This window comes from Amblyomma americanum, chromosome 2 (genome assembly GCF_052857255.1).
Source record: "Amblyomma americanum isolate KBUSLIRL-KWMA chromosome 2, ASM5285725v1, whole genome shotgun sequence".
Classification (NCBI taxonomy): domain Eukaryota; kingdom Metazoa; phylum Arthropoda; class Arachnida; order Ixodida; family Ixodidae; genus Amblyomma; species Amblyomma americanum.
In genome coordinates this window covers 143,059,740-143,081,626 of record NC_135498.1, presented here as the reverse complement: position 1 = coordinate 143,081,626, position 21,887 = coordinate 143,059,740, and the positions used below count along the sequence as shown (strand labels likewise).

The window sequence follows — 21,887 nt, the reverse complement described above, 5'->3', positions numbered from 1 at the left end:
GCCTCAGATCGGCACAGACCGGCGCCTTTGGCTGCGGAACGTGTCCCTGTCTTCGCCCTTTTGTGTTCTTCGCACTGGGCAGCGCGCCTCGTCTCCGCGGCTGTCTTGAAGATTATCTGCCAACATCCGGTTTCTTTGCTACTCTTGGCGCTCTGTAGCGCTCTCAGCGCCCCTCGCTACTTTTGATCTTTGACGCGCCATAGCACTCTGCCTCTCTACTCGGCCTTGGCCATGCTTTTGCAGGCCTTAGCCACCTTGGCTGCCTTCTCACCCGCTTGTGCTATTAGCGTCATTAAGTTGTCATTAGCGATGCAGTCGAGCCTTTCACTCAACCGGCTGAGCTGCACGTCCACTGATGCCGAGCATTTGGAAGAGCGTAACCGATGGATGACAGATGAGGACGAGGACGAGAGAACACGCAGCGTCTGATAGGCTGCCAGTTAGAACATTCCGTCTTGCACTTGAAGATTTTTAATTGGAAAACATGTGCAAGCACCCGAAACTCATCTCCTGTGTGTTGGCGAATCCTTTGAAGAGGGTGTGCGCATTTTTCAATTAAAGACAACGGCAATAACACTGTAGTCGGATACAACACACAAACGAAACGACAGATGCACCTCAAAGGAGGCCCTCCACCCAATGGCGTCGACCGATTTTCACGACGCCGTGGTTAATCCGATTAATCCATTGCAAATCTCTTTTCATCAGCAACACAATGCAAGGTTGAAGGGGATTAACCATGACGTTATGAGAATCGCTCGATGCATTTTTTGTTGAGCAACTCTTTTGAGGGGCATTTGCCGCTTCATTCTTGGGTTGTATCCGACTGTAATAGCGAAGGCCTGCAGCAGTGGCCGTATGCTCATAAGGCTTCGGAAAACTAAGGTGTTTCGCTTACACCACCGCTAGTTCAAATTTCGTTCGGGGAAATAGTCTGGTAAGTTTATTTCCCTTGGTTACCTTCTGATGGAAAAGTTTAAAAGTTTGCGGACAAGTTTTGCCTCAGGTGCGCTGAGATTTTGCCTGAATTTGAAGCGAATTGGAGCTGCAAGGATTCATGCTTAAAAAGAAGGGAGACTTGCCCTAACAGGCAACTGCCTTGCACCGTATACTGACCGCGCCGACAAAACAGTGTTCGTGTGGGAAGGTTGCACCCCTAAAGAATGCCCCAAAGGAGCGGCGCTACGAGCGCCGCTCCTTTGGGAAGACAATAGAGTGATGGCTCAAGTATCTCGCTCATAGCGAATCATCTTGGAACTGCAAAACATAAGCTACAATCCACAAAAAAAAATTAAAGCTGTTCTTCAGCTAAAGACAAATATTCTTGCTCTCGTTCGAAGTAATGGACTTCACCGGGATGCCTAATGTAGAGCGCGGGGAAAAAATGAATTCATCATAGCGTAACCACGTTCCTCTGCAGTTGTTATTCTTGAAAAGTAAGGTCGAGCCAAAGGCACGTGAATATATTCGAATGGAATTGCATTACATTGGCTCTGTTTTGTGCGGGTCGATTAATGTGCGCGTTTCAAAGGAAAGACATGAAAAGGAAAGGACGGGCCAATGGATGAAAATGCAGGCCTGCCGCCCGCGGAGCTATTTTACACACGTGGCGCTCTTCTTCAGCCCACACGCGCACGCAAGGAAGCGAGCAACAGAATTCATTGTGATCGCGAGACTTCCCGTGGAACTATCCTTGTGCGTAGGTTTCATGTAATAAATGCGCATTCGATATTGTGGCGTACGCATTAAGTATCAGATTTATTTGCCGTGTAGGGGAGCAAGCTGTACAAGTATACTAGTGAAGTTTAGTTTGTTGCCGTCCATGTTAAAACTCGTTAGGTCAAACGGAAAGAGGACTCCCAATTATTTTGGTTCTCTTATCTGAGCAAACGAATAAATATTTTAATAATATTGCGCTTCAAGTAAATTGTTTAAAATTACATTTTAAGACAGAGCGCCATGAGCCATTGGTCGCAAAAGGAATAAATTTGATACGAGTCGGTCTGCGGCGTCATTGTCATCAATGTCTAATCTGTGCTGGACCACGTCGGTCATATATAGCCTAATGGCCAAACTCATATATCTGCTAAAACCATTCATAAAGTCAGATAGACCAAAGATGCCACAAAAGGAACCTTTATTGTACGAAGAACAGAGTATGTTTAATTACTCGACGCAGTCAAGTGCAGGCTTTCGGATTCATCTAGTGAGACAATTTTCAACTGTCGATGAAATGTTCTTTGGTAGACAAAGAACAAATACCTTTGGAAGTCAATGACCATGACAAAATTCTTCGGAAGTTCCATATCTACAGCGCTAAAGACGGGAGAGAAGGAACACACACAAGTCACACAACAGAGCGCTGACTGACAAGTGAATTTTATTGGACGGCCAGCAAGCTTTTATACTTACTGGCTACCAGAAAGCAAAGAAAGCACTAGAAAACACACTTTATTTCTTTCCTTTCTGGTAGCCAGTAAGTATAAAAGCTTGCTGGCCGTCCAATAAAAATCAGTTGCCTGTCAGCGCTCTGTTGTGTGACTTGTGTGTGTTCCTCCTGTCCCGTATTTTGCGCTGTAGATATGGAAGTTAAAAACCAACTTGCCCAGCATACTGTATTATGGTTCTTCGGAAGCTTTCTAAAAATCAGTATGTACTTAATAAAAAATAATGTTCTTAACAAATGAGTTGTCGGTGCTTTGAGAGCCTTAGAAACTGCAGTTTATGTCGTACGTATGTACTGAGGATACAGCAAAGGAGAAAGGAGGCTGTTTCTTGTTATAAGCCCTGTTTCGAATGAGCCGCTATCTATAACAGCCATTTGTTCAACATGAATTATCCAACATTCCTAATATTGGGACACTGAGGATGAATGGTAGGATCCGAAACCTACATTCGCAGTTGAGGGTATGATATCCAATTACTGGACGCGCGTTGCTTTTGCGTCATCTTATTCGTTATAACGCCACAAAAATGCTAATAAATGCTGCAATATATTCACCGTACATCCCCTTGGTGAAGCTCAGATACAGATGACCACCAGAGATGTAATTACGAATTGGAATTTTTTGGTCTAACGCACGACAAAAGTGCCCAGCGGCGGCCGGTGGTGGAGCGTGCTTTGTTTTCTACGTGGATTTTTTTTTCAAATTCCATCAGTTCATAAATAACTTCGGTTCGCGAGAACAAAGTAAACCTAGCACTGGCGCAAGTACAGCCTTCTGGCCGCACGCATCGCCTTTTATCACGCGGCGACGACATACCAGCGGCGAGAGCGTACGGGTGCCGCTGTGATAACCGCAATGCCCAACTAGTTCAGCGGCACACTGGAAACCGGCCTCCAAAAACTGACGCAGACAAATAAGGAAGAAGGACCATTTACCAACATGTTAAAGTGAGATATATGAGTTCATTTAGCTTTCTGGTTGCACACTGCGATGACGCTACTTACAAGCCCCCTTCGAGTAATAGACCCAACTCTCTCGAAGGCCCCGTCTAGCGTGACGCATCGGGGGTAGTGGCCGCTGCATTCCCGCCAACGTGCGCTGTCTCTTGCGGCGGTTTCCGACAACTTAGCGTCCGCACCATGCTTACCACTATCGAAAAAGCGCCCCTAGTCGGCTGTTTGCAGCCTCATGCGAAATCTCGGGTGAAGGAACAGGACGGTCACAAAGTTGGCGCATTAAGTAAACACGGCTCCGGTGCGAGGCGTTCACTGCGTACCGCAAGCTTTTTAGCGCAGCGGCGGTGCCAGTGTTGCGATTCATTTCGCTAAACTTCGCAGCCTGCCATTCGCTGCGCGGTCTGATCGGCGTGGGGCACGCCAAACGAGAGAGCCTGTACAGAGATGCATTGAAAAAAAAAAACCTACTGAGCTGCTAATGGATCTGCCATCGTTTTAAATTCCGCTCGAGTATTATCGCTGTTAGCTACTATTCAAGAAGCAAAAAGGGCTGAAGGCGAGGGAGGGCTGGTAAGAGCCGTGGAGCGGCGGTTCCTGATTTATGCAGAAGACAATCATAAAATTTCAATAAAAAATAGAGGCTATGCGGATCCCAGTGTGCCGCAAGCATTTTGATATTGTAAGCAGTCTGTGACCCCTTTTAACTGTGATGTAGACACCTAAACTAATGCCTAATGGTTGCGGTCATAGGTGAAAGTAAGCAAAAAGTGGGGGGACATTGAAGGTTAAGGGTATGACGCGACACTGTTGATGATTATTTGCTGCTTCATTATTTAGTCTCTCTTTCTGATTACACATGCTCATTAGAATACATTAGTGGGCATATTACATCACGCGATGCACCGCAAGACGCACAAGAGCTTCATTTAAGCAACTCGAACGAGCGTGCCTCAATAGCCTAGGGGTAGCGGGTCTGCCACGCGATTCAAGGGTGATGTATTCGCTTCCCAAATAGTTACCCAGTTTTCTTTCTGGCGTAATTAATTTACTTTACATTCTCACCTTGTATGACCTTTCAGTCGAGCTACGACCCCATAGTCACCATTCACTCGAGTTTTAATTATTTTCGTTTCATAGCTGAACGTGCGACGTCAAAACCCTCTGGACCAATCCTGAATAAGGGAGACAAAACGCATGTTTTTTTCCTGCGAACATCCTCTCTAGCGATGTTGCATTAAAAATAGCTCACCTGGTAAAATAAAAAAAAACTATTTATAGCAGCGTGTTTAAAACAGCAAGACCTGCAGCCTTCATCCGCAAGGAACGTTTCGTTCCATTTTTGTTCCTTTCTTGAGGCTGGTGCTTGGAAGCAGCTACCGTCCGTGTTTAAATGCCGGTTGTACAAGCAAATTGCAGGAGGTCTGGGTTGTATGCATTCGATCATGACTACGCGCACAGCCATGCCTCGGCATACAAAACCATCGCCTATGGTTATTGAGAGAAGCAGATGGTCATGCAGTTCCCAGCACTGATTTCCTTATTAGCACAACTGGACAACATTTTTCATAAAAGGTGGGAACAAGAATTATTTTTGCCACCCGATATGTTCTGCACATTAACACGCCAAACAGCAGCCTGGCAAACTTATTTGTCGCTTCTTCGATTCATACACCCATTGATTGATTGGTTCCTTAATTTATTTATTTATTTGTGCTCCCACATGTGCAGTTCTGGACGCCACAGGCAAGTTCCCGAGCGGTGTCCTGACGGCGCTGTCGCCTTCCTCTGATCCGGGCTCCTACGACGAATGCCTGTCCATAGGCGACCGCGACAGCACCGGCAGCCTGACACTTGGCGACCGGGAGTCCGCCGGGATGGCTGGCCGGTACTGCACAGTGCTCTGGGTCGCCAGCGCGGCTTCCCTCGTCAGCAAGCTGTCCGGCAGTGATGGCAGCTGGAACGACACGGTGAGCCCCGTTCGGCGGCCGACCAGATTACGCAGCTTCTTTCGTTTACTGTGGCGCAAGAAAATGAGTGGGCTCTGCGGCCATACGTTAACGCTCTTCTTGCGAAGCGACAAATCTGTGAGCATTTCCTAACAGAATCAGTGCTATTGAGAAGCTTGTTATGGAAAGAAGAAAAGTCGAAACCGCAACGTTGTTCGAGGCAAAGTTATGCGAGCATGCGACAGACCGGCCCACATCCGCCTTTGACGCTCAAAAATTGACGTGCATTCATGATTGTGTGCTCTCGACGTGCCCAGACGAGCAAACAGTCAACCACGTCGCATTCTCCAGCACAAAACTTGAGAAACTGAGACAGAACCATTTCACATAGATTTGCATCCATCTTATTCTGTTTCACCCCTGCCGGCTTTTAGGAGAAAACTCATAGGTACTTTCTTCATCTCTGTTTAGTTTTCTAAACGAAGGGAACGTTTTGAACGAAATGCAACGTTTAGAAAACTTCTAGTCCTTGAAGACAACGGACAGACGTTTCTAATAACCATGTGTTTGGCACGTGATAGCCTTGTGCGCCATAAAACAGAACACACCACTACCTTTCGGATGACTAGCAGCAAGCCACGGCAACTATGTGCTACCTTGAGGTTGATCGAGTGGCCATGAGCGCAGAACATCCGCCCTGCCGATGCCCCTCAAGCGTGGCAGCCTGGCGTTGACGACGAATCAGCACCGCCGCCGTTGTATCCCCTCCAGCGTCCTGTAGCCCGCCGACGTCTTGAAGTGTGCAATACTTTCATATCTCTTTCTTTTACGCGGCGTTTCAAGCTCTTTTGCTGAAGGTACTTCCACCGCTGAGACATTCGCCCCATGCAGCATGTAGCACAATGTCAGTACTCCGCAAGGCACACGAACATGCTGTCCCTATAGCTGCGCGACATGTATTCTCCCGTCGCTCGTGACACCACGCACTGTAGTCTCCTCGCAGTTCCGCTCACTTTCGCTCCTTCTCGCCTCTGCTTCTTCTGTCGCCTCTCCTGAGCTTCTCTCATAGCCCTGTGTTTCCGCGGATCACCATTTCGTTTGCACGGCAGCAAATGTGTTACTTCCCAATAAAGTATGGTGAATCACATAGTAACATTCTGCCGTTATGAATTGTCTTCATCTGTCCCGTTTCTCGGTGCTAGTTTATTTATTCATAACAATGTAAACCAACCGACTGAATTCAGCACCCTTCAGGGCAGCATCGTTCACGAAGCGTGGTGAACGGCAAGCCATTCGTCTTTTTCTGTGCTCTGTCCAGTTCAGGCGCGGCCATATTTTCTGAATAAAGGAACGAATAATTACGACGATCAATATGCGCTTGTGAATGGGTGTGTCATCGAAGCCCCCGAAGAGGGAACAGCGCCTGCGCCTCGGAAATACGCCTGCACAAACACTGCCTACACTGAACATCCGCCATATTTACAGCATCCAGTGTAACGACAGTGTTTGCTTGTATATCATAATATAGCACGCACGTCAAGTTCGAACACATGCACAGTCCCTCAAAAATATACAGCCTAAGAGATTTGCTTCTGGGTCATGTTGTGTGGCTTGTTGTGCATCGGCAGCGTTTTAAATCCCAAGAAGGGGAAAGGTGCTCTCGTCCTCACTCCTGTGAACCTTCTGACTTCCAGCGGTGCTTGAGAACCGCGCCACGAGGCTTAGAAGCCGACCCGTTGGGCTGTATATTTTTGACAAAGACTGTACATCTGGATTCGGGCAGACTTTGCAGGAGGGTGCCGTCATGGGACCGTAGCTGTCTGTTGTACGCCCCGCGGCACGGCGAAATGGCGGTATGGCGACGCGGTGTGGCTAGAATTCGGTAGCAAAGCTTTCCGATGAACGCGTAACACAACGCAGCTGCTTAAGACGCGCATGGTACGCGAAGTTTCCTCGTAGAACAGACTCCGAGTTCCTTTGTTTTTCTCATTCGCGACGGCTCGCTGAATCTGCTCAAGACACGAAAACACCAAAGAAAGCGCGACACGGCAGGGAAAGCCTGTGGGCATCGTGTTTTTGAAGGAAGAGACCCGCCACACTGGTGGCCTTATCGGTCCGCAGCGGTGAAAGCAGCCGAGCGCTCAGCGGCCGACGAGCGCTCGGTGACTACGAGGAAACCTGTATTTTTGCCTTAGCCCCGTAAATGCAGGGGCAGAAGAAAATGTGTGTTAAATAAATCAAATTTTTAAGTGCACAGACGTGACGACCTTTAGAGATGAGCAGTAGGAAAGAAACATAAGCAGTGGCCTTTGAAGACAGGGCGAAACGTAAACAAACCAAAAATTTTTTTAGGTATCTCCTTGTGATCCATATCTGAGCCTTGCATGCTACGAGTGCACGACAAAATGGAAATCTCCAGGTTTGTGTTGACTTGTAGTAAAACCGCGGCACGCGGCAATTCTTATTCCTTCTTCATAAATCTACCGGTTTGGCGGCCAGGAATCGAACCCGCGTAGTCGCCATCAGCAGCAGAACACCACAGGCGCTGGGTAATTGTGGCGGGTAAACTCCACTGCATTTTGGAAATCATGGCGAATTGACGTTATATCGTAGCCGCCAAGCTGAGTGTTTCTGGCGAAAGGAGACGACGACCCCTGGACGTGAAGCTCGCTTGATGACCGAATGCTTGGACTGCACAGTTGTTGGACGTCGCCAGGAGCCTATATTCAGCTTAGCCCCAACCCCCTCTTGCATTTGGTGGAGGTGCTGGGTCCTGGCCCCAGGTGCATCTTTCGCCCTGCATCATCTCGTTCTGTGGCATGGTTCCGAGCGAACGGAGCAGTGTCTGCTTCTCCGACACCGTCAAAGTACTCCAACAATTCCAGATTGTTCACCGCTCTACAGCGGCCTACCACCCTCAACCAAACGGCATGACTGAACGTTTCAACTGCATATTGAGCGATATGCTAGCCATGTATGTTGCTTCTTACCACTGAAATCGGGACCGCATTCTCCCGTTTAAAACAAACGCTTAACAACACTGCCACACAAACCACAACTGGCTTCTCTCCATTCTTCCTTCTTCACGGACGTGAGCCCACCTCCGTCATGGGTACCATGCTCCCGTATCGCCCGGATGTGTCCGAGTCCCTAAGCGTTTCACGAGCAGCCCCATATGCTCAAGAATGCCGGCAGCTTTCCCGCTCTCTTACAACGCAGGACCAGAATCGCTAGAAGCACCTTCCCGCCCCTACCAGTCCCCTTCCGTCTTATGCCCAGACTCGCTCGTGTGGCTTTGTGTTCCGTCAAACATTGCCGGCTTATCCAATAAATTCCTTTCAAATTACCAAGGTCCGTACCGTGTTATCTGTCAGACCTCTCCAGTGAACTACATCACAGACCGCTTTCGCCACCCCAGTGTGCGCGCCATCGCGGCCTTGTAACAGCGCACGTCGACCGCCTCAAGCCATGCTACGATCCACTTATCTTGCGCGTTCCTTAAGTCGGCAGATTGCCTGTTTTTCCTCCGGTAGGTAATTGTAACGTAGCAGCCACACTTAGTCTGTGGCGAAAGAAGACGACGACCCATAAACGTGAACCTCGGTTGCAGACCGAACGCTTTGTCTGGGCCGTTATTAAACGTCGGCAGAAACCTAGATTCGGTGTAGCAACAACCCCCTACTAATACATAAACAACAGGATAGAACAAAACAAGGCAAAAAAACTGACAGCCTATAAGTTACGCCTTCAGAAATGTGCAGGTAATCACGGTTTTTACACGGATTTCCGCAGCCGTTACCACACAGATTCATAGCATTGTTTCTGCTAAACCGGAGCATTATTCCGTAGCTACGAGAATAATAGAATGATTCCTAAGAGGTGCATCACAGACACCTAGACAGAGTATTTTTTTTTCGGGAAGGACCCAAGGCAATTTATTGTACCCCGGAAGGAGGGGGGTGCATTGCTTAATAAGAAGAAACTTGTAGAATGACGGGGGGGGGGGGGGGGGGTTCTCGATCGGGCCCCGCTTGAATATGTGCCTGTGCCACAAGCAAATACACAGGCAATATAATGCGGCATGCATTTTCATGGCGCTTCTCCGTAAGCATAGTGTCATAAAGCCTGACGTTTGAATTTATTCGCACTACGCACGCACACTGCTTTTAGGGTTTTTAGATGTGCTTGTGTGAATAGCCAGTTGAATACGCTTGGGCTTGGCTAGGCCCTTAGTTCAATTAATTGCTATTAATTCCTTGAGTATCAATAATAAACTTAACACCAAATTATGACATTTCGACAGTACTGGAAACGAGGCTATAAGAGTCTAACTAAAATTTTTGTTAAATCTCCGCGACAATTTAGGTGACGCGAAAAAGGAAACGTATGTAGAAAGCACTGTTTGGTTACCGGTACTGTGAAGATACGACCAGAATCCTTCAGTATGCAGTCAAGTTGTTTAAAACCCCAAAATCGTTGCTCTCAGCAAATGTGCAAATTTTGATGCATATATATTTTACACGCAAGCAGAACTTGTGCCTGACTACACTTCTTTCTGAACTGCTGATATTGTGAGCACTTTATGCGCTTTCGTCGTCGTCGCGTCTCTGGCTGCGACTTCGTACTCTTTTCATGCACTGTACATTCCCATCTGCATCGCTTGGTGCTGTTCGCTGGGAGCACGTCTTTGCCAGAGGGCTGGAATAAACGTCTCCCTTGAAGTCTTCCCTTACACGTGGTGGAGGTGCTCCTCGGATCCCCCGTATCCTCTTTCCCCGCTTCTCGCTGGAGCTGCGTTCCGGTCGTCGCTTGTGTACTCTCGGCGTCTTGCCTCAAGAGGAGAACGCAAGCTCTTCAGCACCTCGCCGCATTCCCCTGCGTCGCATCTGACGATTTAAACGACCTTGCATCGAACCAACGCAACGATACGTATTGCCGCTCCCTAATCGACCGTCTCACGGGAGCTTCCTACAATCCTACCGCTCGGTTGCGTCGGCAGCATGGCCAGTTCAAACTCGAAAATGATGTGCTCTGCCGCTACGTTTACTGCCCTGATTTCACCCGCTGGGTTCCCGTGGTTCCACGTACACTTCGCTCCCGTATTTTGGAGGCCCTCCACGATGACGCGACAGCCGGTCACTTAGGTTTTCACAAAACGTATGACCGCGTCAAGAGCCGTTTCTTCTGGCCTGGCCTTTCCTCAAGCGTCGCTAAATACGTCGCATCCTGCCCGTTCTGCCAGCGCCGAAAACGGGCGACTTCACCTGCCGCTGGACATCTGCAGCCTCTACCATGCCCCGCCACGCCGTTCGCCGTCGTCGGCATCGACTTGTATGGCCCGCTTCCTCGCACTACACGAGGTAATCGATAGATAGTCACTCTCATCGACCATCTCACACGCTACGCCGAGACCGCAGCCTTACCTGATGGTTCGGCGCCCGAAGTTGCCTCCTTCTTTCTTCAATCCATCGTGCTCCGCCATGGCGCCCCTCAGGTGCTTCTCAGTGACCGCGGCCGAACGTTCCTTTCGACCGTTGTTGCCGAAGTTCTGCAAGCTTCGTCTACACTTCACAAGATGACGTCCAGCTACCATCCCCAAACCAATGGTCTTACAGAGCGGTTTTATCGCACCCTCTCAGATATGATTGCTATGTACGTCGAACCTGACCACCGGAATTGGGACGTAGTCCTTCCTTTCGTCACTTGTGCCTACAATTCCGCGTTGCAACGAACCACTGGTTACTCCCCGTTTTTCCTCGTGTACGGCCGTTCTCCCACTACCCTTCTCGACGCCTCTTCCTTCTCGACGCCTGCCAGCTCCTCACCGTCTCTCCCCGAACAATTTCTCGCCCGCGTGGCCCGATGCCGCCACCTTGCTCGCCTGAACACTCACGCCTGCCAGGAGGATCGCAAGAGTTACTACGACATGACGCACCGCGTTGTGTCGTTCAACCCTGGAGACGAAGTCTTGCTTTCTACCCCTCTGCGGACGCCTGGTCTTTGTGACCAGTTTCAGCCTCGATTCATTGGTCCCTACTTGGTGCTCAACCAAACTTCACCAGTGAACTACCGCGTCACCCCTGTTGATCCTCCCCCGGACCGCCGTTACCGCGGGACTGAAATTGTCCACGTCTCCCGCCTGAAGCCTTTCATTCGGCGCTTTGCATCGAACTAATCGCGGCCAGGCTGGCCGCTTCTGACCGCGCGGGTAGTTAGTGTGAGCACTTAATGCGCTTTCGTCGTCGTCGCCTCTCTGGCTGCGACTTCATCCTCTTTTCATGCACTGTACATTCCCATCGTCATCGCTTGGTGCTGTTCGCTGGGAGCACGTCTTTGCCAGCGGGCTGGAATAAACGTCTCCCTTGAAGTCTTCCCTTACAATATTTCAGTGCTGATTCAGTGCTTCAGCGCTTCAATGATTTAGTGATGTTATTTCAGTGTAGATTTCAGTAATGATGAAGTGCTCATATACTCGTAAAGTATTCCGGTGAAGGAAAGTGTACAGGGTTTATTTTAACTATTACTGATTTTTATTTTAAAAACTGTAAGCGGTACATTGGTGCGGTCTGTTGAGCCGGATTGTAGGATGATTCCAAAAAATATGCATTCGTCATATAATATTGAAGGCAGGAAAGCAAGAGGACAGGCCCTGCAGAACGCATGGGAGGGAAAACCCAGCACCCTATATGTGGACGCTGCAGGATCAAAGGGAGTGATGGCCATCGTGGCCTCAACCGCTTCAGGATCGCTGGTCTTATATACGCCTCCGTGAAAACGCCAAACCCCACTCACGCAGCAAGGCGAATATTAAATATCTCATATGGAGCAATAATTAGGATGGTAATTAACTTAGACTAACTAATAAACTTTTTATTTATGAGTTTGGGGACTAGGTTACGTTGAGAAATTGATGGCCGTCAACATCGAAGGTAGGCATTGTTTTTAAATTTCTCACTCGGCAATATGTTTCGAAATATCGCACGTCAAAACTACGCACTTGAAAGCTCGTTTAGTTGGTTTTCTAGCATTGCATATATATAAAATGGCCCCTCTTGCGCTTCTTATGCATCAAATACAGGCGCAGTTGGTGTATTTAATGATGTGAACGAAGTTAATTTAATTTTGACGACGATGCTACGCGCAGCGACGCCATTTAACAATTATGTAATGCGGCAAAACTATCGAAACGCTTTAAGATGCGTGTTTTTGATATACGATATTTCAAACCACATTGCTGAATAAGAATAATTAAAACAGGGTTCAACTTTGATGTTGATGATCATCAATTTATCAGTATAACCTCGCCGCCTAAAGCTAAAAATAAAAACATGTGTTAGTGACTGTAAGTTAATTAACCGTTTAATCACCGATCCGTATGAGGTGCATAGCGTCCGCCATGAAGTACAGTCAAGCTCAACACATCGCACCGACTTATCTCTTACCGTTTTGAAGATAAACATTACACGGGCTAAAAAAATCACCCTGTATAAATATTAACGCCGTAGCGTTCACGTTCCCGTTCTGGAGTAAATCCGGCGTAGCCAGTCGTCTCGCCGTCGTCAACGGGGACGGCGTTGTAAGCGAAGAAGCAGGTGGTCCACTTGCCACCTTGGCCACGTGTCATAGTGACGTCACCATAACTTTCCCAGCGAATTGCGAGCAAACTACCGACCGTGGCAAGTGGCAGTTAAATTATTGACTGGTCGCGAGATCTGTCTAGGGAGGAGCAAGCTCTGTCTCCCAAGCCCAACCGGCGGCTGTGCTTGAAGCAGCCACCTGCCGGGGCACCACTGCGCCAGGAGTGGTGTGAGGTTCCCCAGCGTTCTTTGAGTGTTAAGTAGAGAATGACCGGTCCGGTCAGTGGGCATTAACCCGTTAACGCTATCGCGTCATACATACCCCCTTAAGTGTGGGACGGAGTGAGGTGAGTGAGACAGCGAGTGAGTGAGGGAGGAAGCCAGAGAGGAAATGAGGCTGGGAGAGAGCGAGCGAACCGGTGCATTGCTACGTACAGGCGTGCACACACATCGCGATGGTCCGTTTTGTGATGTATTTGCAGTGTAAACCTTCCGTCGCGCTCAGCATTGCCATACCCACGCACACATATATCAACCGAGCTCCTTTGGGACGACCGTTTTATCTTTGTACCTCATCAAAAGTAGCAAATATACAATGCCCCGTTCCTGGCATCGCATTTCTCATTTCGGGCCTTGACCTCAGTGAGCGGCTATCTAGGTAGAAGCCAGATGGTGCCCGCACGTGCCGCCGCATGCAGAGCACTACACCCGCTTCAAAGTGCGCTGGGCGGCTTGGCGCGAAACTCGGACGCCGCAAGGTCCTCTGATGCTCAAGACCAGATTAACGACGTGAAAGACCCTGCCGTTCTGTACGATCTCCAGAGCAACCGTGATTCCCAGCGCGTTTTCCTTCAAAAACAACCGAATTCTGATTAAGTTTAGATCATGCGCCAGCGAAAATAGGGCGAGACCTCACTGATACAGCCGATATTATTGAGGGCACGTAATCGCGCAATCGCAAGGATAAGTAAACGCAAAAATTTTAAAAGCAAACGCGAAACTACTTTCAAATGCGAGCAGTCACACGTTTCACTCGGAAGGCACATTAGCCAATGTCTACCGTTATTTGGCGACCCTTCCTACCTGTGCTTGTGAAGCACAGTCGGCTTTGAAGTCAGTTGTAATGTCGTCGTTATCGTGGATCATCAGATACGCTTCTGAGAAGCGCGGGAACCCTTTGGCGCCCAGCCCGGTTGGAGAGGATATATTCACTAGACGTTAAAAAATATTATCTTCCAACTTAAACAACTGCGCATGGTATGCAGAACAGCACATGTTTTTACCACTGATCACCCGTTGAAAATAAAAACTAATTTATAAAAATGAACACTTCCTGCAATAGTTGCGGAAAACAGAATGAAATGTACCTCGAATGGAAGGAGTCGGATTATTGCAGTAATTTATGAAATCGCGCAAGGTTTGTAAACGCCGAAAGTCCGCACAGTAAAACGCATTTTCGGTGATTTTACAAAACTAAGTTTTATGAACCTCTCGATCTAACTGAGAAATCACGACTTTCCGGAAAGGACTTCTAGCTTAACGCTTACGGGCTATGTCTTCAGTTGTACAAATGAAATGAGCTTTGATCTCCAGTCAACAAAATATACCACAGGTCAAGTGAAAGATTAGATCACGGCCACCAAGCTTTCTTCTAGATGTATCCGCCTTCCTCATCACACATACAAAGGAATCACGTTTAAATTTTAAGAAACTCCACGCAACAGCTGGCGTCAGCGTGGTCGCCTATCCAGCGCTCACCTCTGCTCACCGACAAACTGCGCAAGCAAGCGACTGCGAAATTTGAGCCGGCAAAAATGATCTATTGTTGAGAAGTTTAGGGTGCTTTTATTTTAAAGAAGACAGCAATCAGTCCAAGCGATTTTCTGTGCGCGGCGACGTCCTTAGTCAGGGGCTCGACTCGTGCTTGAAATTCTGAAGCTGAGAATGCACAAGAAACCGTGCGTTTTCATACACAACACGTAAAATTACCCGGGTCATTTTGTACGTTTCCTGCAGAATACGGTTGCAACCATTGATAACTGCCTGTAATATTAAATGATGGCATTCATCCGGTATTCACTTGGACGCTTTATACGACGCAGGAGGTAATCGGCTCGCATTAAGCAGCCACTATGGTTCTCGGAATCTAGCTTTCAATTCATACAATTCTGTATTATCTGAAATCGAATAGAATCAATAGATCCCTCATTATAATTCAGTCTGGCGACAGGCTGACAGAGACAGAGCCCAATTTGGGGCTAGGCGGTCTCTATGTGCGAAGTAGGCGCGAGACAGAATTTACACAGTTCCATATTTTTTAACGGAAAAAACTGTAAGAATTACATGGAGCGGCAAATGCAATACAAATTCGAGGGCACTTGAGTTTGAGTTTCTTTAATCTTCCTCAGCCAAAATTTTACATGATAGAAACATACGAGAAAAACGCTGTAGAGCAGACTGTGATAAGGAAGGCGAGAAAAAAGCCACAGTTTTGTGGCTTAACAGGCCGCACCTCAGGCCCCACAAACATCTGCATCGACAGCGGCAGCAGGGAAAAGAGTATCATCAACAGCAAATCATCACCAAACAGAAATCACCTACAGAATATCATGTAGTGGCAAAAAATAAATGAAAAAAATCAAAATAAAACTGGTCATATGATTAGAAAAAATGATACATTCAAAGAAACATCATACGCAGTTGCTTGATGTGATCACTGCGATTAACTCTTTTTTTTTTGTAATGTGCGCAGGTTTTCTGCAGTGAGGTGTAGTTTATTTAGTGCTTGTGGAAGACAAACAAACCATCTGCATGCGGTAATTTGTGCGAGGTGTCGGTACAAACCAAATTTCTGGATATCGAATAGGGCAAGACGAAGTGTTTTTCTCTTAATTTTGCTATTTTAGGCAGGATTGTACGCCTTTTATGCACTTCTGATTTGAGAGTTAACATAAGCTTGTACACATAGAGCATATTTACTTAAATTACTTCTTCTTCTTCTCCATAATGACCATTCTTCTCCATAATGACCAGCTTTTGGAGAGCTCTTGTTGTGGTGTTTCCCCAGACTAGATGGCAATAACGCAGCTGTGAGTAAAAATGTGCGTTGTACAGTAAGCGCATGAGATGTGGTGGAAGCAAATGTCGACATTTCTTTAGCATACCTAAAACCCGAGAAAGTTTAGTGCGCAGGAAATCACAGAATGGTCCCACAGCATGAACTCAAGGAAAAAAATCCCAGTTGATTTAATAGTGGAAGAAATTTCGATTACAGAGTCACTTATATGCAGGACAGTGGAGGAATTACATGACGTTGATTTCGCACGGAAAAGGACCGCTTTGGTTTTGGCATTACTGAGTACTAATGAATTTTCAAGTGACCATACATCTAATTTTGTGTCTGGGTTGCTGCTTTCACAAGGTAGCCTGCATCGGTTCTAGTAAAAAAAAAATGCTAGTGTCATCTGCGTACATTACGTACTTGGCTGAGTCATCAATGTTTACAATGTCGTTGATGTAGATAATAAACAACAGATGCCCTAAAATACTGCCTTGAGGCACACCACATTTAATCATCTCCGAGATCGATAGTTCTTGATTTATACAGACAGACTGGAATCGATTCTTCAAGTAGCTATTAATTCGGCTGCAACGCCGATCATGCGCTCGACTACTCCGGATCAGGCGCTCGGCTACTGATCCGGAGTTCCCGGGTTCGAACCCGACCACGGCGGTTGCGTTTTTATGGAGGAAAAACGCTAAGGCGCCCGTGTGCTGTGCGATGTCAGTGCACGTTAAAGATCCCCAGGTGGTCGAAATTATTCCGGAGCCCTCCACTACGGCACCTCTTTCTTCCTTTCTTCTTTCACTCGCTCCTTTATCCCTTCCCTTAAGGTGCGGTTCAGGTGTCCAACGATATATGAGACAGATACTGCGCCATTTTTTCTTTCCCCCAAAACCAATTATTATTATTATTATTATTATTATTATTATTATTATTATTATTATTATTATTATTATTATTATTATTATTATTATTATTATTATTATTATTATTATTATTATTATGCAACGCCACGAACACGGTAAATGAAGAGCTTTTCTCGGAGTGTATTATGGTTTAGCCTGCCAAAGGCTTCAACAAATCAACGAAAATAAAATAATAATAATAATAATAATAATTGGTTCTGTGGGAAAGGAAATTGCGCTGTATCTGTCTCATCTCATATATAGGCGGGCACCTGAACCGAGCCGTAAGGGAAGGGATAAAGGAGGGAGAGAAAGAAGAAAGGAAGAGAGAGGTGCCGTAGTGGAGGGCTCCGGAATAATTTCGACCACCTGCGGATCTTTAACGTGCACTGACATCGCACAGCACAAGGGCACTTTAGCGTTTTGCCTCCATAAAAACGCAGTGTTAATTTTTTGGAATAGTACTATTCTTGAAGTATTTTTACTTCCTTTTCGTCTTTTTTCTTCTCTTCCTTTATAATGGCACATCTACTCATTAGCACATAGTCGTTAGGCAACGCACATGCTAGCTTCACCCTTGTTCGCCGTAAGGCAGCGCTGTTTTGTGGTCTATGTGTTGCGTGGTCGCATCGCAGTCTCAAAGTCCTGGGCTCGATTCCCCGCACTTTCAGAAGAAAATTTATTTTTCTTCAATCCAATACTGATATCATCTTGGACTTATGGGACCACTGTTGCTGGTCAATGCCGACGCCGGATTTAGTTGCCGATGAGACGTATAATCGTTTCGCAATGAAAAGATACTTTGTAGACAATGCTGAGGAGAGGTGACCCGGCTGCGGCAGCTTAATTTAAATAGAGCCGAAATGCGATGACACCCACGTACTGCTGAGACGCTGGCGCATTTTAGAGAGCCCGGATGATCGAAATGGTTATGAAGCCCTCGACTATGACGTGTATAGGCAATATTCCGGCGGGTAATTATTATACGTGACTCCTTTCTGCTGTATGTTTTCCTCGACGCTTGCTGCGGATATCTGTGTGTTTGTAGCGGATTCCCGACGGCAAAGCAATAAGAAGTCGGTGCTTAGGTTTAATGGGAAAGGGTTACATGCCAGATTGACCTTAACTCTAACTTCATTTGAGTTTCAGAATTCGGTGAAGAGGATCCGTCAAGGCGTCTGCGTCCCCTCGCACTGCTCTGGAAGTGAACTGGAAGCGCTGATAGAGAAAGGTGAGCCCCGGTCAGTATCTAGTTGCGCCCAGTGATACTCCGGTAGATTTACATTGCTGACTAATAGGTTCGACACAGTCCTTCCGAGTTGAAATGTAACCAGAAAGTTACGCTATGTTAAGTAAGGCAATAACTAAAATTTACGATGAGTTAATCGCAACTTTTCTGTGTAGAGCTGTAATTAAATTTTACTTGTATGTGCGGTTCAGCTCTTCGCGGGCCTGTAATATCTCTCCTTACAACGCTTGAAGGCGCCGCCCTTCGATGTAGTCCTTAGATATATGGTGAAATGCCATTTTTTTTTGTACATTACTCAGTCACAGTGTTCAATTTTCTCCCCATTTTCAGTGTTCAATGGATCCAGCACCACGGCTACGGTGTCGGCGTGCCGCTCACGGAATGATCTTACCCTCACCCACGCACAGCTGGCAATAATGTACGCCTAGCTTGTTTTCCGTCTGCGTTCATTACGTTCGCGTGGTCTGCTCTGCGCACGCGTGAGCCAGATATTTCTGGGAGCCTCAAAACAGTGCGCATCAAGTATTTACGTAGTGTTACCACGTTTTGTTTATCGATTGCAGCGTGACGATACGCTGCACATTCATCGGTAGCGGATGATGGCGGGGCCATTTCACCTAGGACTAAACAACACCGCCTAAACGACCTAATCAGCACCTCTGCTTTCGCATATTTTCAGTTGTATTCCTGAAAAGCCAGAATTTCCTGTAACCATGGTAATAGCTTCGGGCACGACCATAACCTTGTGGATAACGAAAGTGGCAGCGGACAAGCAAACAACTATCACGCTTTAGAGCTCTAAAGAAGCCTTAAAAAGGAGTCATTGTAGCAGGCATTCACATCCACGATTGTTGCCTCCCTGTGCTAGGCTGTGCCATAGGCTTCGCACTCCATGTGAAGCTCAGATTCTGCTCAAATCATGATCACGTCTTTCGCCGAAAGTCTGCTGAAAAAAAAAAGGAGGTGCAAGAAATAAAAAGAAATTCATAAACTTCTCTTATCCGCAACGTGGTAGGTGCCTGTGTGTACGCGTTTGCATGAAGCCAGAATGGAGCAGAAATCAGATGCCTTCTGAAATTAGAAAAGCAGCTGTAGTCCTGATTGGTTTGGGGCAACAGATGACTGGGTGTGCAATCTATTTTATTTTTAACAAAGAATTGCAGAAGATATCACAAGTTCAGGCAACAGTGTCACAATTGAGGCAGCGTCGTCACTAGTGTCACGATCGTTTGCACGGTAAAGCCATTCCCTATTGCGCTTGAGGAATGAGCTCGAGGAACGAAATGAGTGTTAACACACACGCGCACACACACGAAGCGCAATCACGCACTTTCTGTGATCCAAGGAAAGTGACACTGTGTGGATTGTAAAATCGACGTTATCTTTCGTCTTTTCACGTCAGCTCATCGCAGAGGCAACCCTCAAATTTTGTAGCTTTATCTTGTTGGCAGTTTTTTCACCGATGCAAGCAGGTGAGCCTACAATGGTACGGGCCGTCCTGAACCTATCCTAATTAGAAAACCCACTAATTAATAGAGCGATAGCTGTAAGGCCTAAGCTCTTGGTCATGTGTGTATGGCTTATGATTGTAAAAACCGTAGAGCCCCGCAGCGGTCGCACGAAGAAGCAGCGAAGAGCAACAGTGTATCAGAGGGTAACCTTAACAAGGAGGAGTGTCCGTGTAGGGAAATTCAGTGCCCCACTATGCGCTTCCTTAGTAGGTATGGATTGAGGAAGCATTTGCGCGAACACACACAGGGCGTCAGTCTTTCTTAGCCAGAGATCTAGCTGCTCGAAAGGGCTTGCAAAATTGCAGACCTTACAAAAGTATGAAACGATAACACATCAATACGCAAAGACATTCCAAACTTGCTCTTTAAGATGGGTTTCTTGGCATTAGTAGCAAAGAAAAAGTTCCATGATCAAAAAGATAAGTCTACAGAGGGTTACAGCTTGAGAATGTTGAACAAAAGTTCAAGCAAGAATCCATGCAACCATTTGCACGTGTTGCGTCGCATTATGATGCACCGCACATGGCGCACGACCTCAATAACTTCCGTTTACTTGGTACGCAAGCATGTTAAGCGCCCTTTATCAAAAGTGCAGGGTCCAGAGGGTCCGTTTGTGAACCCTGTAGTGAGGTTCTTGAAGCACTCGCAGACATCCTAGCTTCCGGAGAGGGAATAACTTGAGTTCCTCCTGCCTTCCAGAGAATTCCAATAAGGTGGCAGTTTGGGCTTGTTGGTAGTGCATGACGTATAAAATAGCGCAACAGCATACAAGGACACGAAAGAACACACACGAGCGCTCGTGTGTGTTCTTTCATGCCCTTGTCTGCTGTTGCACTATTTTATACGTCTTCCAGGGAATTTTAACGTTGGCGATGCATCGCACGCCACGCCCAGCATGACCCAGAAGCGAACCCTTTGGAATCTATACCTCTGACAAAGGCTGCCCTGCACTGCGGGCCAAAACACGCCGGAGAATTTAACGACGTGCAGTTGTGCCTGACGCAAGATGATTTTTTTCTTTACTGGCCTTCGCTCTCACTGCGGCGGTACTGCCGTCTAAAAAGGATTGAGAAAGTACCGCGCATAATTCAGAAAAAGAGATAGAAAGCAACACCAGAGGCGATGTTGCGCTGACGATGGCGTAATGCACTCCAGAAAAACAGACGCTGCGATTTTGATCAGCACGTTTTCCCCGCCATCAAGGCTGTTTCTTTGCGGAGCACAGCTTCTCATTTTATTTTTTTTACACACAGCTGCATCTTTATCGTGTGGATCACGCTGGTCGCCTTCTCGACGCTGCTACACTTCTACTGGGACAGGAAAGAAACATCGTCCAAGGAAACCGCAGGTACATATGCATGCGCCAATGCCCTCTTTATGTTAGGCGCTAAAGGTTTCTTGGCATAAGCCACCATTTCTTGTCTTTATCCTCTTCATATGCATCAGTGTGTGCCAAGCTTTTTGGGGGGCATTGCAAGGGCAAATCAGTGCAAGAGACAGGACTTAGTGGCACAGTTATCGGTGCAGTTTACATGGGTAGAAAGAGCGTCAGAGGCGGTCCAGGGTTTACGGCGTGGGTGGCATTCGCAGTAGCAATTACATCGCGACAGGAGGCCACCGATTAGCAGTTACCGCCACTGGAGGGTGCTGGAGCCAAATTTAGCACACAGGACGTGAGTGTAGATATTTTTCCCCAGGCGCGTTGCCGGTAGCTCGTAGGATGTACTAGCGCTCACTGAATCGAGTTAAAAACATACGTGCCTTCTTTCGAATCTTTCGCCGCATCACCAAAATGTGAGTACATTTTTTAGTTATTTGTTTTTTACACATACCATCTGTCTTAACTCGGACCAAGATAGGGGTGGACACACGAAAAGAGAGAAACAACGGAAATAAGGCGAAGTTGTCAAAGACCTGTGCATATCGACATAACCTGCGCTGTACTAAGCGAAGCACCATGAGTAAATGCAACAAATTTACGAATTTTCTGTCTCACGCATCGTAAAAACAAACAGGCAGTAAACAGAAGGCAGGCGAAGAATAACGCTAATACTTCGCTTCGTGAGAATTCTGACAGCGCCGGCCCAGAAGCCGAAAGAAAATGGTCTAATTACATATATTAGTAATCCCCGCAAAAAGAAAGATGGCATCCAATTCTCGGCCACGAAACGATGATTGAAAGTCTTCTGTGTCCTTTCATTAAGCACATACCGGCAATTTTAGTAGCGCTTG

The 21,887-nt window shown here is 47.0% G+C and overlaps 1 pseudogene across 1 annotated transcript in view; it reads left to right on the top strand.

Moving 5' to 3' along the window:
• LOC144121839 (uncharacterized) overlaps positions 1–21,887 on the top strand; it is an 83,010-nt pseudogene that overhangs the window by 14,597 nt on the left and 46,526 nt on the right. The window contains exons 2-5 of the transcript XR_013312714.1: positions 5,132–5,370; positions 18,045–18,126; positions 18,475–18,562; positions 20,909–21,003. The product of XR_013312714.1 is annotated as an uncharacterized LOC144121839 (transcript). The remainder of the gene's footprint in view (positions 1–5,131; positions 5,371–18,044; positions 18,127–18,474; positions 18,563–20,908; positions 21,004–21,887) is intronic.